Raw genomic sequence first — 13461 nt, 5'->3', positions numbered from 1 at the left:
GAGGCCTTAGAACTGGAATGCACCTCGTACGATCGACTACACGCCAGAGTCAACGCCTGCATGCCACCCTTGGATTCTACAGCACGTAGTAATATCGGTCTTTCAGAATGGTCTGACACCTGATACCTCAGAATAGCTTGTGCTATTGGTCTATAAATGTAATCATTTCATACACTCCATATGAACTGTTGCAACAATAAATATTCATTGAATTGGAAATCTTTAAATGAGTATCCTAATTTTTTTCCGGTAGTACACATGTCGGACCTGGTGATCTATACAGCTAAGGTGGATGCCTGGAAGGCGAGAGGTCGCCGGGTCGAAACTCGGTCGAACCACGGATTTTTCGGTCTTTCTTGTAACGTAGCCTTCACCCCTTAATGAGATCAGGAATCGTCAGAAGCAACACGTGAAACTGTAGGTTCCCTTTATTCACTTGGATAACTGGGATCTGTCAGGGACATACAAGTTGCCAAAGTGGCGTCCCATCAGGCGACTGAGCCACACAAAATTATTATTATTATTATTATTATTATTATTATGTATCACACACATAACTTAGTTTGTACTGAATCCTCATTTTTGTTTGAAGTTAGTTAAGTATAAATAGAGATATGATTTTTTCATCCTCCTGAGAAATCTACGGTTTGGCACTGAGAACGTTTTCAATTCCATTCTCCAATCAGCCGATGGCATGCAGCTTTACTGTATGATTAAATGATGATGGCGTCCTCTTGGGTAAAATATTCCGGAGGTAAAATAGTCCCCCATTCGGATCTCCGGGCGGGGACTACTCAAGAGGATGTCGTTGTCAGGAGAAAGAAAATTGGCTTCCTACGGATCGGAGAGTGGAATGTCAGATCCCTTAATCGGGCAGGTAGGTTAGAAAATTTAAAAAGGGTAATGGATAGGTTGAAGTTAGATATAGTGGGAATTAGTGAAGTTCGGTGGCAGGAGGAACAAGACTTCTGGTCAGGTGACTACAGGGTTATAAACACAAAATCAAATAGGTGTAATGCAGGAGTAGGTTTAATAATGAATAGGAAAATAGGAATGCGGGTAAGCTACTACAAACAGCATAGTGAACGAAAAGCTGGCAGAAGTACAGCTGTGAGTACCGGGCGTGAGTCGTGCTTCGGTAGCTCAGTTGGTAGAGCACTTGCCCGCGAAAGGCAAAGGTCCCGAGTTCGAGTCTCGGTCGGGCACACAGTTTTAATCTGCCAGGAAGTTTCATATCAGCGCACACTCCGCTGCAGAGTGAAAATCTCATTCCGGAAGCATAGTGAACGCATTATTGTGGCCAAGATAGATACGAAGCCCACACTTACTACAGTAGTAAAAGTTTATATGCCAACTAGCTCTGCAGATGACGAAGAAATTGAAGAAATGTATGATGAAATAAAAGAAATTATTCAGGTTGTGAAGGGAGACGAAAATTTAATAGTCATGGGTGACTGGAATTCGAGTGTAGGAAAAGGGAGAGAAGGAAACATAGTAGGTGAATATGGATTGGGGCTAAGAAATAAAAGAGGAAGCCGCCTGGTAGAATTTTGCACAGAGCACAACATAATCATAGCTAACACTTGGTTTAAGAATCATGAAAGAAGGTTGTATACATGGAAGAACCCTGGAGATACTAAAAGGTATCAGATTATATAATGGTAAGACAGAGATTTAGGAACCAGGTTTTAAATTGTAGGACATTTTCAGGGGCAGATGTGGACTCTGACCACAATCTATTGGTTATGGCCTGTAGATTAAAACTGAAGAAACTGCAAAAAGGTGGGAATTTAAGGAGATGGGACCTGGATAAACTGATAGAACCAGAGGTTGTACAGAGTTTCAGGGAGAGCATAAGGGAACAACTGACAGGAATGGGGGAAAGAAATACAGTGGAAGAAGAATGGGTAGCTTTGAGGGATGAAGTAGTGAAGGCAGCAGAGGATCAAGTAGGTAAAAAGACGAGGGCTAGTAGAAATCTTTGGGTAACAGAAGAAATACTGAATTTAATTGATGAAAGGAGAAAATATAAAAATTCAGTAAATGAAGCAGGCAAAAAGGAATACAAACGTCTCAAAAATGAGATCGACAGGAAGTGCAAAATGGCTAAGCAGGTATGGCTAGAGGACAAATGTAAGGATGTAGAGGCCTATCTCACTAGGGGAAGATAGATACTGCCTACAGGAAAATTAAAGAGACCTTTGGAGATAAGAGAACGACTTGTATGAATATCAAGAGCTCAGATGGAAGCCCAGTTCTAAGCAAAGAAGGGAAAGCAGAAAGGTGTAGGGAGTATATAGAGGGTCTATACACGGGCGATGTACTTGAGGACAATATTATGGAAATGGAAGAGGATGTAGATGAAGATGAAATGGGAGATATGATACTGCGTGAAGAGTTTGACAGAGCTCTGAAAGACCTGAGTCGAAACAAGGCCCCGGAGTAGACAACATTCCATTGCAACTACTGACGGCCAAATACTGGGATACCCAAATAGGGAAACACACGTGCTACTTCTAGTATCTTATTTCCTAACCTAATTTCTTGAGCTTCGTCCGATGTGAGTACATTCTACTACTTGTATTATGCTTTCATTGATGTTCGACTTATATCCTCTTTTTAGCACACCATTTTTCGGTTCAAATGATCTTCCGCATCTTTTGCTATCTCTGACAGAATAACAATACCCTCGACAAAAATAGTTTTTACTTAATTTGTTTGACCTTTATTCCACTTTCCAAACTTCTATTTGCTTCACACGTAAATTGCACTCTAAAATGTGATTTCTCTGCTCGACGAGAAAACCCTTCGTTTTATGTTCTCCCACATAACGGCAGACGCCAGCCAGACACGATCACTGTGAGGTGCGCCCATTGTTTCCAGTAACGCGACTCCAGCCAAAGGGCGCAGGTGCGCGGCAAGTACATTCCGCCTCAGTCAGCCGGGTTCTCCGTATAGCCGCCGCATTATCCCCTGACACGCACATTCCGGCGCCCGTAACTCGCCTGACGCCGAAAGAATGCAGCACTTTCGTCTCGAACGGGGGGCGTCGGCAGGGACAAAACGACACGCCTGGAAAGAAGGCGCTCTGGAACAACCGCTGTCTATTGTCGCTGCTTACCGCTGGGCGGACACCGTTAACTGCGACACCAGATTCTCCGCAACCTGTGAAGCTGTCAATGGAAGAGTGAACACATACCGGGCCGTGTCCTCACAACGGTCGAACTGTTACCAGCTCGCTCCTTATACGGAAAAGTGTATATACAGCTCTTTGCCTGAAAAGTTTCTCTTTACTGAAATGATAATTAAATCAAGACCCTAAGTTGTCAACAGGCGTTGATATAAATCAACGGGGACAGTTGAAAATGTATGCCCCGACCGGGACTCGAACCCGGGATCTCCTGCTTACATAGCAGACGCTCTATCCATCTGAGCCACCGAGGGCACAGAGGATAGTGCGACTGCAGGGATTTATCCTTTGCACGCTCCCCGTGAGACCCACACTCACAACTTAATGTCCACACACTACATTCGTAGTGCCCCTGCCCATTACACTCATTAATCGTAGCAGACAATCTTACCGAGTCCCGTAAGAGTTCGGGCAATGCGTGTGCATCCAGCACAGGAGGAGGTCAATGGTCGGTTAGCCTTAACCATATGAAGATGGTATCGGTGCTTTCGGGCATTTTCGGAAGAACAGATGCCATCTTCATACATCTTTTCTTTACGAGGGTCATCCGTCCGATTCTTCTAATGTCTTTCCTCCTCTCGACAAGACAACCTGCAGCACTACCTTGGAAGTTATTCTTTCGAGGTAGTGATTTACATGAAGAGAAGCGTGCGATGTCGGAAACCGGCATTATATACATTGAAGTGCCAAAGAAACTGGTATAGACATGTGTATTCAAATACACAGATATGTAAACAGGCAGAACACGGCGCTGCGGTCGGCTAGCCCTACACACGACAAGTGTCTGGCGCAGTTTTCAGGGCGGTTACTGATGCTACAATGACAAGCTGTCAAGATTTAAGTGAGTCTGAACGTGGTGTTACAGTCGGCGCACGAGCGATGGGACACAGCACCTCCAAGGTAACGATGAAGTGGGGTTTTTCCCGTACGACCATTACACGAGTGTACCGTGAATATCAGGAATCCGGTAAAACAGCGAATCTCCGACATCACTGCGGCCGGGAAAAGATCCTGCAAGAGCGGGACCAACGACGACTGAGGAGAATCCTTCAACGTGACAGAGGTGCAACCCTTCCGCAAATTGCTGCAGATTTCAGTGCTCTGCCATCGTCAAGTGTCAGCGTGCGAACCATTCAACGGAACATCATCGATATGGGCTTTTGGAGCCGAAGACCCATTCGTGTACCCTTGATGACTGTACGACACAAAGCTTTACGCCTCACCTGGGCCCGTCGACACAGACATTGAACTGTTGACGACTATAAACACGTTGCGTGGACGGACAAGTCTCGTTTCCAATTGTATCGAGGGAGGGACGTGTACGGGTATGGAGACAACGACATGAATCCATGGATCCTGCATGTCAGCAGAGGACTATTCAAGCTGGTGCTGGCTCTGTAATGGCGTCGGGCTGGTGCAGTTTGAGTGATATGGGACCTCTGATGCGTCTAGATACGACTCTGGCAGGTGACACCTACGTAAGCACCATGTGTCCTCAGCTGCATCCATTCATGTCCATTATGCATTCCGACGGACGTGGGCATTTCCAGCAGGACAATGCGACACCATACACGTCCAGAATTGCTACAGAGTAGCTCCAGGAACACAGTTGTGAGTTTAAACGCTTCCGCCGGCCACCAAACTCTGCGGGGGCATATCTGGGATCCCTTGCAACGTGCTATTCAGAAGAGATCTCAACCCCCTCGCACTCTTAATGATTTATACACAATCATTCAGGATTCATCGTGTCAATTCCCTCCAGCACTACTTTAGACATTAGTCGAGTCCATGCAACGTCCTGTTGCGGCACTTCTGCGTGCTCGTGGGGCCCTACATGAGATTAGGCAGGTGAACCAGTTTCTTTGGCTCTTCTTCTAAGAGTGAAGTTTGGAAGGTAGGAGATGAGATACTGGCGGAAGTAAAGTGGAAGAGGTCGAGGCGACCGTTCGCGTTATGCGGGAAATTCGTCTTCGAGTCCCGGTCCGACAGAAACTTTCATGTGTCACTAATAAAATGTGCAGCTGTCATCAGAACGTATTCGCAGTTTGCGAATCCATATCGTATTTTGTGAACGAACATAATTGAATTATTGAGTTAACAGACTGTCCCACGTCCATTTTATGAGTCTCAAGAAAAACGCACCAAAGTACTTTTGTTTGTTCAGCGCAGTTAGCATAGATGAAAACCGGTTTGCTAGAACATCAACATTAGAAAACTAGTTACTATGAAATTTCCAATCAGTGGCTGCTTTAGCAAAATAAGTACTCAACTCTTATTTATTAGTGCGTGGTCTTCAGTTGTATGCCTGAGCAGGTTATCAGGGAATGGACTTGCTCACTATCATCATGAACTGCAATGTAGATTGGATACGGGAAAGTCTACCTCAATCTACCCCGCCAAAAAAACGTGGTAATCGAAGTTGTACAATTTTGGAACAAATGGTTCAAATGGCTCTGAGCACTATGAGACTTAACATCTGAGGTCATCAGTCCCCTAGAACTTAGAACTACTGAAACCTAACTAACCTAATGGCATCACACACATCCATGCCCGAGGCAGGATTCGAACCTGAGACGCGGTTCCGGACTGAAGCGCCTAGAACCGCTCGGCCACGCCGGTCGGCTAATTTTGAAAATCCTATACTGTGAACAAGTTAGGTACTACACGAACGCACTTTTTTCCAGTTCAGAAAACAGCCGGAAAAAGAGGATCAAGTACAGCAAGTAGTTGTTTCCAGCACGATGTATAATGTGTGAGATACCTTTCTGATCGACAAACCACCACCGCCCCGCCCCCCCCCCCCCCCGCCCCGTCTTTAAAAGGAAGAAAGGGAAACCATTTGGCAGGTTCGGGTAGGTTTCGCACTCTGAGGTTTCGACGGTTCCACACAAACTCAGTTACGTTTGTTGACAATTCAGCCACCCCGGGAGTCGAAAAACTCTACGATTTTTGCCTGTTACGGACACTGATAATGTGTCAAGGTATGGACCCCGATAATGTTTTCATGTTAAATTTAAAACTAAATAACAAATGATTAAAGAAACATTTCTTTCGTGTGATATAATCAAAAATTAACAGTTTTCTGATGTTTTTTCCCTTTTACTTGCACTGTTAAACCTTGCTTCTTGCCAAATTTATGATTCTAGGTAAACTGAAAGTAGCCTACACGTTGTAATGAGTGATTTTGCGAGTACGAAAATATATGTAATAAATGCCCGTATCTTTAGCATCGACTTAGATGTTTAAAATTTTTACACCACCAGGGTCCGTACACTTTAGTTGTTGTTGTGGTCTTCAGTCCTGAGACTGGTTTGATCCAGCTCTCCATGCTACTCTATCCTGTGCAAGCTTCTGCATCTCCCAGTACCTACTGCAAACTACATCCTTCTGAATCTGCTTAGTGTATTCATCTCTTGGCCTCCCTCTACGATTTTTACCTTCCACGCTGCCCTCCAATACTAAACTGCTGATCCCTTGATGCCTCAGAACATGTCCTACCAACCGATTCCTTCTTCTAGTCAAGTTGTGCCACAAACTCCTCTTCTCCCCAATTCTATTCAGTACCTCCTCATTAGTTATGTGATCTACCCATCTAATCTTCAGCATTCTTCTGTAGCACCACATTTCGAAAGCTTCTATTCTCTTCTTGTCCGAACTATTTATCGTCCAAGTTTCACTTAGTATGTGATATAAATTTCAACTTGGCACACCTACCCGTTCCTGAGAAAAAGGCATCTTTACAGACGGACGGACAGAGAGACACATGTGTGATACAGTTACAAATTAACAGTTTCGGTTTTCTCCCTTTGCTTGTACTACGTACCCTTCCTTCCTGCCAAATTTCATGATTCTAGGCAAACAGTCAGTATCCTATAGATTTTGATCAATGAGCTTGCGAGTAATGAAAGATGTGACACAAATGGCAGTGTCTTTTGACTGCATTGACTTTTGAAGTTTAAATTTTTATACCACCAACGGTCCACATACCATAATACGCGATGTAAGGTTCAACTTGATAAGCCTACTAGTTCCTGATAAAAAGGCTTCTTAACAGACGGATAGACAGTCGGACATCAAATGACAGAAATATTTTTCTCGTGTCATGTAATTACAAATTAACACACTTCAGATATTTGCCTTTACTTGTGTTGCGGAACCTCCCAACTTGTCAAATTTCTAGGTCAACAGCAAGTACCATATAGGCTTTGATGAGCGAGTTTTCGAGTATCAAAACATGACATAAATGGCGGTATCTTCTGATTTCAGTGACTTAGATGCTCTTTACACATCCACGACACCGTAAGCCTTAGTACGTGATATAAATTTAAACTTGATACATCTGTCCATTCCTGAGAAACAGAGATTTCACCAGTAGAACGGACTGACACACGGACAGACAGACGGGCGGACAAGAAAGTGATCCAGTAAGGGATCCCCGGCTATCGTAGTGTGTGAGAAGTTGCGGATCACCAGTAGATGGAGGTGGGTGACCAGCGTTCCCCCTATGTTCGCGCACGACGCACTCCTGTGTGTATTCCTGGAACTGGGCCGGCGCGTAAACAAACCCACGCTGGAGTCTGCTGTATACACAGCCGTCAGAGCCAGCCTGTTCGCTGTACTATACAGAGCCGGTACATCACCGCAGTCTGCAGGCAGAGTTCGGCTGCCTGTACAGCACCAAAAGTGTCTGCAAGCAAAATGTTTATAGTGCAGGCGTGTGCAGTACAGGGAGCGGAAAGTGATCTACGACTCTTACAGCAACACATGAAAGCGAGGCAGTAGTTGCGAAGAGAGTAAGGTAGAGCTGCCAGTCACTGTGCACACCGAGAAAATGAGATACTGTAATATTTCTGGCTTTGCAGCCATCATATTCAGACACAAGAAGCTCTTCTTACATTTGAAAAGGCAGCAGTGGGAAGACGACGTAATGTGGTGTGAGGTACTGATAACAGATGGCTGGTTCGGTACGAGAATCGCGAGAAAGACCGCTTAAATTGTTGACCTTCTCCGCGATTTGGTGATGCGTTTGATAGTTGCGCGCCAAAGTGATAATCTTCTGTTATTGATATAAGAAAAATTAAACAGCGTATTACCTTGCGTTTCTTATTAAACCATCTCTCGATAACGTGCCATCGTTCCACTATTTGAGAAGTATTAGTAACCAGCAGAGTAATAAACAACTGCTAAATGAAATGGCAGACGAAGCACTTCGGAGATCTTCGGATCGCACCTAAATTGGATGGCGGGCGAAGTGGTTCGGTTGTAAGATCAGAGCTGGTTCGGAAGTGTCGAAGGACGGACATATCGTCCGCCGCAGTCGGTGTCAGCTAAGACTTTATTAGCAAACTGTAGTTATTTGGAAACGTATTTGAGACAGTGTGATAGTAATTACTGAAATACGCAGTTCATTACTTTATCGAAGAATGGAAATTATCTGTGACTCTAAAGTGGATGCAAATGTGGAGAAAGACCAAGAAATGAACACAGTAAGCACATTCAAAAAGCCGGCCGGTGTGGCCGTGCGATTCTAGGCGCTTCAGTTTGGAACCGCGTGACCGCTACGATCGCAGGTTCGAATCCTGCCTCGGGCATGGATGTGTGTGATGTCCTTAGGTTAGTTAGGTTTAAGTAGTTCTAAGTTCTAGGGGACTGATGACCACAGATGTTAAGTCCCATAGTGCTCAGAGCCATTTGAACCACATTCAAAACGACGTAGGTTGCAATAGTTACTGGGAGATTAAGAAGCTTGCACCGGATAGAGTAGCATGGAGAGCTGCGTCAAACTAGTCTCTGGACTGAAGAGCACAACAACAACTTAACTTTCATTTAATATATAACTTTCTAGTTTGAGTATGTCATTTCATTGTAATTGTGTACTTTGCCTGTGTCCATTTCGCATTTTATAGAATACCTAGGTATTCATTATATTTCCTAGGAAAAGTATTAAAATAAAATTAAAAACCTTGCCAGAAAGGTCTAGCCATGCTACATACGGCCCAGACATTCTGCACACTGCTCTTATTAGATACCATGCCCCTAACGTATAGACCCTGAGTCTTGCTTCAATTAAAGCGTACAGCAGTAATTTTCTGTGGGTAATAATTCATAAGGCAGTTAGAAACATAGCAATTGTTCCATTTGTTGCAGGACTGGAAATAAACATGGCGTTATCGTTTGAAGAACGGAAGTGGGTACTGAAGGGTCAGTGCAGAGCAGGCAATGTGAGTGTGGTTCGACGACGTTGGAGAGTTGAATTTGGAACACAGTTAACAATTACAAGAATCCGGGACAAGTTTGAAGTCGATGGAACAGTGCATGATACGAAGAGGGGATTCAGTGGACGAAAGGGACATTCACCAGACGAAGAATGTGTTGATGAAGCGATTCAGGCATACAGACAATCGTGAAATTGGCCTCAGCAGAACCACTGTGAACAGAATTTTGCAGATTCAAAATCAAAGCCTAACATTTACACACTTCTCTATGCTCTGAACGAGAATAATCGAGATAGACGAATTGAATTTTATGAATGGTTCATCAGCTTGTGTGATGCAGCTGAACGTTTCCAAGATCAAATTCTTTGATCGGACGAAGCGATATTTAAATTTATGGAGCAGTTAACTGCCATGATTTCGTGTGCTGGGCTAACGAAAATACATACGCAACTGAAGAAACGCATGTTAATGTACCAGGTGTAATAGCCTCGTATGGTCTGCTGTTTAGATGGTTATTGGGGTGTACTTCTTTCAAGAGCCTGTCGCAGGAGACTCTTACCTAGAAATGTAGCAGTTGAGAAATCTAAATGTTAATGACATTTTTGACAATGAAGATTATTACTTTCAACAGGGGGAGGGGGCTGCACTCTAACTTTTAATGTTACGTGAGGGAATGTCTCAATCGCACATCTCGTTCGAGATGTGAAGGACGAAGTACTTTGGAGTACCCAAGTTCGGTCACCGGACTTACGCCCTTTACACTCCTGTCTTTACCGAGCGAGGTGTCGCAGTGGTTAGCACACTGGACTCGTATTCTGGAGAACAACGGTTCTATCGCGAGTCCGGCCATCCTGATTTAGGTTTTCCGTGATTTCCCTAAATCGCTCCAGGCAAATGCCGCGATGGTTCCTTTGAAAGGCCACGGCCGACTTCCTTCCCCATCCTTCCATCAACCAAATGGGACCGATGACCTCGCTGTTTGGTCCCTTCTCGCAAATGAACCAACTTTCCGAATCAGTTGGCAAGGGAGACCTCTATAAATAACTGACAGTATAAAAGATGCATAAAAATAAAATCTAGTATAAAGTATGGAATAAAGAAAGATAACAATAACGCTTAAATAATGGAACATTACTAGCAGGAAAAGGCAGCCTTAGTGGCTGAGTAGTGGGATAAAGATGTAATGTAAAACGAAGCAGGAATTATATCAAAACGCTAGAAGTAGTCACAATCAAGCTACAGTAGCCCATTACAAACAGTATTGTAACGTGCTTAAAAATGTTATTAGGGAGGCAAAGAGTGTGTGGTACGCAAATACAATAGCTAATTCACAGGATAAAATTAAAACCACATGGTCAGTTGTGTAAGAAGTGTCTGGTCAGCAGCACCAGGTCAACGATATAAAGTCAGTTCGTAGTAAAAATATTTCTTTTACTGATAGAACAGGTATATGTAAAATATTTAACAATCATTTTCTGAGCGTTGCTGATGATTTAAATACAAATTTAGTTTCTCCAGGTAATCATATAACTCTCTTGGCAAATGCCTTTCCGAGACTGATGTCTGAAGTGATACAGTCAAGGGGCAGATTAAGTCAATAATTAAATCACTGAAGACTAAAGACTCTCATGGATATGATGGAGTGCCAAGAAGAATACTAGAGTACTATGCTGCACATGTTAGCCCTGTACTTAGCCATATTTGTAATTTTTCCTTTAGGAATGGTCAGTTTCCTGAGCGATTAAAGTACCCAGTAGTAAAGCTGCTTTATAAAAAGGCTAATGTAGGTAATTTTGGACCTATTTCTATGCCATCAGTGTTTGCTAAAGTCACTGAAAAGGCTGTGTATGTAACGATAATTTATCATTTTATATCACATAATTTGCTATCAAATGTACAATCGGCTTTAGAAGTCGTTTAACAACTGGGAACGCTATATTCTCTTTTCTCTGTGAGGTACTGGATGGATGAAACAAAATGTCTCCAACGCTAGGCATATTTTTTGATTTAACTAAGGCGTTTGATTGTGTTGCGAAACTGAAGAGTTTTCTAATGGATCACTCCTTCTATTGTGCTGAGGAGTTCCTTGAAAAATTAAACTGATTCTTATGTTATATTGCTGATTGTGTGCAGTTAATCTTATAGCTTGACTTTATTGTTCATAAACATTTTATTTTTATCTGTTGTTACTTTTATATTTTACATTCATGTACTGACACGTTCCATGATCTTGCAGATTTGATCCTCAATTTGGTCCTCCGGAACTTGACGTGTAAATAAGCAAATAATAAAATACGAGAGCGTGCTGAAAAGTGATGTCTCCGATTTTTCTATATGAAAACTCTTAAAGCTTTTTAAATAAAACAAACGTTATTAACATTATACATCTTAATTCTCCACGTGTACAGATTTATTTCCCAACAGGACGAACACATTTCTCCCAAAGAGAGACGAGTTGGTTGATACAGTGACTGTAGAATGTTTGACTTCGTTGACGGAGCCACAACCTCATGTGTGCTTGCACAGCTTCGTCACTATCAAAGTGAAGTCCTCGAAGCTGTTCGAGCTTTCGAAACAAATAAAAGTCGGATGGGGTCGTGTCGGGACTGTATGGAGGATGATCGACGACGGTGAACCCAGGACGTCTGATTGTTGCAGATGTCGCACCGCTCGTGTGTGGTCTGTGCATTGTCATGCTGAAGGAGACGGTGCTCCGTGTGTGGACGAACTCCTCGAATTCTAAACTCGATTACAGCAGACTTCCCCACGCAGCGACAGTATAACACCGTCATGTTACACGCTACAGTTCGGAGCTCTCTAGCAGCAAAAGACTGAAAATACGTAGCCATGAAGAGTATAGATGTAGAATGTCAGTAATGCTCGTTTCATTTAAAGGGCTTTCAAGAGTTTTCACACAAAAAATTCGGAGGATTTACTTTTGAACAAGCCCTGGTATTAAAAAAGCAGAATAACACGTCATTCCGTATACGCCTGCGAGAGCGCTATATATATATAGTGTGTGTGTGTGTGTGTGTGTGTGTGTGTGTGTGTGTGTGTGTGTGTGTGCGTGGTGCGGGGGGAGGGGGGGGGGAAGGAGGGGTGTTGGTGTCATATTGTCTTTATAGCTTTTTCAGTGTGTTAAAAATTCTGTGAAAACAGATAAACACACATCTACCTACAACACAAAAAGTTATTTACGCTGACTCGATCGTTCGTTCTTTCGTGAGCATTAAAATGCTTGCCTGCTTTTTACTCATCACCGATTGAACCGCCCTTTGTTATAAAAAGGTTGAGCTGAAGTTACTATTGCGAACAATGTGTATCAGTGAACACATTTGCACAAAGACAAAACTAACTGTCGCACAGTGCAGGAAATAAAATCAAAACTGTTATTCAACAGCCACAACCAGAGTCAATCTGCGCACCGCCCAGAAAAATTGAAGCATTGAAATTACGTAGCAACACAATAACACACACAGCGTTCACTGACCTATTAAAAATCTGAATCACAAAGGAAAAAAATTAGAATTCGCGCAGTGGAAACGTGAGATGAGAAACGAAAGCATCAACAAAATATCAAAACAATCTCAGCTCAAAAATTACACCGTAATCAGCAGCAACAGCACAATAAGAAGAAATCGCACCAGTTAAAATGTGCTGAAGTAAAACTACACTATGTGGAGAAAGATTGGCATGATTTTCTCATACGAAAAAAACTTCTTACTTGAAATGAAAATACTAACCAGTTCATTATAATGATAATGCTTTATTTTAAACTGTTACTTCACAAGAACAGGTAACTCACAAAAGATCAAAAACATTACTTTCTTTCTAAAAGTATTTCAAGTCAATGCTTTTACGATTATGCAAACCGAAGTCAATTAAACTGAATTGACCTAAACTCAAGCGGGAAGGTGACTGCTCTGTTGCAATAATCGCTAACATTATCAGTAAACGCCAGCAAAATTGTTATAAAAATATCCACTATGCCCATCCATTCTCTCTGTTCCATAAATGCGGCGTTTGTAAGTCCTTCCATCAGATTAATAATTGCTA

The 13461-nt window shown here is 42.8% G+C and overlaps 1 protein-coding gene and 1 non-coding gene across 2 annotated transcripts in view; both read right to left on the bottom strand.

Moving 5' to 3' along the window:
- Window positions 1-13461, bottom strand: part of LOC124550806 — a 409782-nt gene that overhangs the window by 356752 nt on the left and 39569 nt on the right. The gene's annotated exons all lie outside the window — the stretch shown is intronic.
- Trnat-ugu lies at window positions 3371-3445 on the bottom strand. The gene has a single exon. It is a non-coding gene; the product is annotated as a tRNA-Thr (tRNA).

The sequence above is a fragment of the Schistocerca americana genome, chromosome 9, assembly GCF_021461395.2.
Source record: "Schistocerca americana isolate TAMUIC-IGC-003095 chromosome 9, iqSchAmer2.1, whole genome shotgun sequence".
Lineage (NCBI taxonomy): Eukaryota > Metazoa > Arthropoda > Insecta > Orthoptera > Acrididae > Schistocerca > Schistocerca americana.
The sequence above is the reverse complement of the archived record's forward strand: the minus strand, read 5'-3'. Positions and strand labels throughout refer to the sequence as shown.